This window comes from Staurois parvus, unplaced genomic scaffold, assembly GCF_062004578.1.
Source record: "Staurois parvus isolate SC_StPar_1 unplaced genomic scaffold, SC_StPar_1.0 ptg000318l, whole genome shotgun sequence".
In the NCBI taxonomy this organism is placed as follows: Eukaryota; Metazoa; Chordata; class Amphibia; order Anura; family Ranidae; genus Staurois; species Staurois parvus.
Window position 1 is genome coordinate 1,849,616 of NW_028318114.1, and position 4,634 is coordinate 1,854,249.

At 39.2% G+C, this 4,634-nt stretch overlaps 1 pseudogene; it reads left to right on the forward strand.

The window, feature by feature from the left end:
- Nucleotides 1–1,210: 1,210 nt before the first annotated feature.
- LOC149457494 (uncharacterized) lies at nt 1,211–4,248 on the forward strand (annotated as a pseudogene).
- The last annotated feature ends 386 nt before the right edge of the window (nt 4,249–4,634 follow it).

Below are 4,634 nucleotides of genomic sequence, written 5' to 3' on the forward strand. Positions count from 1 at the left end.
TCAAGAAGTGCAAGTGAAGGATGGTCTTTTGATAACTTACAAAAATTACTGGGTTGCCCCAAAAGGTGTGAGGAAAGACATTCTTACATGGATTCATGGGTCTCCTGTTGGTCGACACCCCAAACTTCCTTTAGCTTTAAAGAGATTAGATCACGTAGCATGGTGGCCTCAAAATAAACAACATATGCAGGATTATATATTATCATGTTTGATGTGTGCCAGGCATGATCCGACAAATAGGAAGAGGAGAGGGGCACTGATGAGACAAGCTCCCATGGGACCATGGGAACGAATACAGATTGATTACAAGGGGGAATTACCTACCACTGCTCATCAGAACAAATATTTGCTGGTTGTTGTGGATGCTTTCAGTCACTGGGTCGAAGCTTTCCCTACCAAAAAACTGTATGGCTACTACAACTTCAAGGATCTTTGTAAAATAAATATTTAGTCGGTGGGGATACCAAAAGTTTTAAACAGTGACAATGGACCAGCTTTTTTGGGTAATGTAATGCAGGAGACATGTAATCTCCTCGGTGTTATCCAAAAATGTCACATCTTCTATCACCCAGAATCTGCAGGACAGGTTGAGCGATTGAATAGGACAATTAAAAATGCTCTTAGAAAGGTTGTACATGAGCAAGGTACAGATTGGGATGAGAAACTACCTTTTGTTCTGACAACCATTTGTTCCAGAGTTTGCATGTCCATAGGCTTTGCCCCTTATGAAGCTCTGCTCAACAGAACAATGAGAACATGGGAACATCTGATAAACCCAGTTCTAGCAGTATTAGAAACTGTGTCATTATCAGAATCATGGGTAGGAATCTTAAAGGATCAAGTACTTGCAGTGCATAAAGCGGTATGTGCCACTACTGAATGTACCCATAAAAGCTCACAGCAGTGGTTTAATGCAATGCAATGGGAGACACTAGTGAATACCAAATTGGAAATAGAGCAATGTTACAGGACTTTTTTGGGTTTTACCCATTTCCTAAGGAAAGGTGGAAGGGCCTTTATACCGTCATAGACAAAACTGGGCCCTCTGTTTACTTCTTAGATTTGAGAGAGTCAAGATGGAGTCATGCATGTCAGATTAAAGCATTTAAAGGAAAAACGGATTTGATGGATGAGAATAGGGTCTAACTTTTTCCCTCAGATTGTCTTTCGGGTCCCAAGAGTAATGTGAAGGCCAGAAGACCACACCAAAATGAAGACATCCTTCCTGAACAGGAACAAGTCTGCTCTATTAAAATATGTGATGACATCAGCTTTAATCACTCTCCTAATTTACATCATAAATATCAGGGTTGAGAAGTGTCAAATTAGAGGATTAAACTGCCTACTAGTGGGGGAATATGATCAAAATAAAAGAAGTATAGAGGATCATACTACAGAACTTACAGTTTTAGAGAACTCAGAAGGCATCCAGATGCATGGGGACACTGTAAAGGGCTTAGTGGGGGAATGGATAGTGGTTAGATGTGAGATCATGATGCCAAAATCTTATTAGTTTGTGGAATATGCTGTTTGGACTTACCCAGAAGAAAGTGATCATCACAGGAGTACCAATATAATGCTAGTGAATACAAAGAATGAATTACAAATGCAAATGATTTTAGAAAGAAATTTCACTATGTTTAAAGAAGGTATTATATCCTATAGCCCTCATGATATGAGAGATGAAGTCTATACAAAAATCCTCTATATTACGGTCACCAACTCTAAAAACTGTGCAAAAATTATGAGTGCAGCGCTAATTAGTATCTAATAGAACCGTAATACAATATATACTCAATCCCCAAAATAAATCCAAGATACTCAATACATATACAGTGTCATGCATGTATTCCCTCATGGGGAATATCTCGTGCAAAAACGTGAAAATAAAGTAATATATAATATAATAACATATATACTAATAATAAACAGTGCCACACAAGAAGTGCACAAAGGAATGAACGATAGTTCAAATACGAGAAAAGTCCAAAGATAATAATAATAATACTGATGATGCTGTGCTTAATGATGAACTTCACACTCCACTTCCACTCCTCCCAGGGTCATAGTAAGACACAAGCAGAGACCCTCCATAGTGCAACCAGTAATTTTATTGGTAATAGGTATAAAAAGTAGATTTCCACTCACAAAACTATGAATCTTCCAGCCTCCTACCACATGCTATGGGTGTACGTCATTTCCGGCGTGGGGGCCATATTGGAACACCCTGTGTATTACCCATGCAGTACACCCATAGCATGTGGTAGGAGGCTGGAAGATTCATCGTTTTGTGAGTGGAAATCTACTTTTTATACCTATTGCCAATAAAATTACTGGTTGCACTATGGAGGGTCTCTGCTTGTGTCTTACTATGACCCTGGGAGGAGCTGGCTGCTAAACTGGTGGACGCTGGAGGAGGAAGATATTTTCTAGAGAGTGATCCATACTGATAGGATCGTGTGATCCTGAAAGCGTGCTGGCCCCTTGGGGTCTAAGGAAGGAGGTGAGGGGGCATTTTGGCTGTTAAGGATTGTCACATGTGAATCATGTACACTGCACATAATTTTGCATGAAGAGTGGAGTGTGAAGTTCATCATTAAGCACAGCATCATCAGTATTATTATTATTATCTTTGGACTTTTCTCGTATTTGAACTATCGTTCATTCCTTTGTGCACTTTTTGTGTGGCACTGTTTATTATTAGTATATATGTTATTATATTATATATTACTTTATTTTCACGTTTTTGCACGAGATATTCCCCATGAGGGAATACATGCATGACACTGTATATGTATTGAGTATCTTGGATTTATTTTGGGGATTGAGTATATATTGTATTACGGTTCTATTACATACTAATTAGCGCTGCACTCATAATTTTTGCACTGTTCATTCACTTATTTTGGGTATAAGCTTAGTGTCAGCAGCTTATGGTTATAGGGTAGGAGTCCTTGTGAGCACAGGAGGTTTTTTGTAATTAACTCTAAAAACTGTCCATCGATTTTACAGTGGACAGAACATGAACTTTTTATTGACCGGACTCAAACTTTTGTACATATCAATGTTTCCTATATGTCATTACCATTGTTGTTGAATTTTACATTATTTAACATTTCAGAGAGTTGTCCAGAATCAATGAGAACATGGTTTAAAACTGTCTTTCAAATTCATCTAAACTTATTTTGGGATGCTACACAAGGGCTCAGTTTTAAGAAAGTTTCAAAGAAGGATCTAGGTACTGATATAATATCAGGACTCAGTTTGGGTAGTTCAATTTGAAATAGGGCTGACATAGAGAGTTTATATATAAGAGAACAAAATTCTGTGGGTGGATTACAGTAGATATTAATTAAAAGGGGAAGAGTGGATTTTAACACTCTAGCTGAAATGAAAATTGACATTCAGAATATTCACACCATTGCTGCAGATTTGCAAAACATTCAAATGGCGGTGAATGCACTGAATAAAATGCTTAAAACTAATAATGTATTCAAATCTATGGTATGTGGTATGATAGGGAACTTTTTGAGTAAATACCTGAGCCAAGGACTTCAAGAATTTAAACAAGGAGAAAAGCCAAGGATAATGAACTCAACTTTATTATTCAGTCTAATTAAAGACAGTGGTGTGACCTGTAAAAACTTTACTCTTGCTAAAATAAGGAGCCTGAATAATCTTTGCGATAAAGATCACATCGGGAAGCAGAAAATACCTCTAACAGTCGACATCCCTACATGGTCAACAGCACCCTTACCCATATATAAGATGTTTATCCTTGTGAGGCGGAGGTGACAAATTTTCTCTAACGTACTGAAACTGTTACAACAAAGCAGACTCATCGTTAAAGAGAACCAAGTATGGAAAACTATGGACCCTAACTGTTGTACCCTACGTAGCCAAGCCTGGCTCTGTTCCTGTTCTTTTGATTGGCTGGAGTACATTGGCTTTGCTGCTACATATTCTAGGAACTGCATGGTTCAACTGTAGAAAAATGAATCAGCTTGGAAAAGAATAATTCATGGAGATGACTCAAAGGTCTGTGCATTTGGGGTTCTCTTGTTTACTTGGCAGAGACAAGTTCAGTGCTGGACACCTATCACTGGTTGGTGTGTAAACCTCACTGATGGACTGTTGACAATTGGAGATGAGGACATACGAGCAAATATTCGGATGAATCAAGTATCTGGGGTGTCCTGGGGTATTCAGATCTGGACCAGGGCATCACCGAGCTCCTGGATAGTCTGAGGTGCAACCTGGGAATGTTGGATAGACCGAAACATGATATCCCAGATGTGTTCTATTGGATTTAGGTCAGGCGAGCATAGGGGCCATTCAATGGTATCAATTTCTTCATCCTCGAGGAACTGCATGCATATTCTAACCACATGAGGCTAGGCATTGTCGTGCACCAGGAGGAACCCAGGACCCACTGCACAGCGTAGGGTCTGACAATGGGTCCAAAGATTTCATCCTGATATCTAATGGCAAACAGGGTGCCATTGACTAGCCTGTAGAGGTCTGTCCGTCCCTTCATGGATATGCCTCCCCAAACCATCACTGACCCACCATTAAAATAGTCATGCTGAATGATGTTACAGGCAGCAATATTCTCCATGGCTTCTCCAAATCCT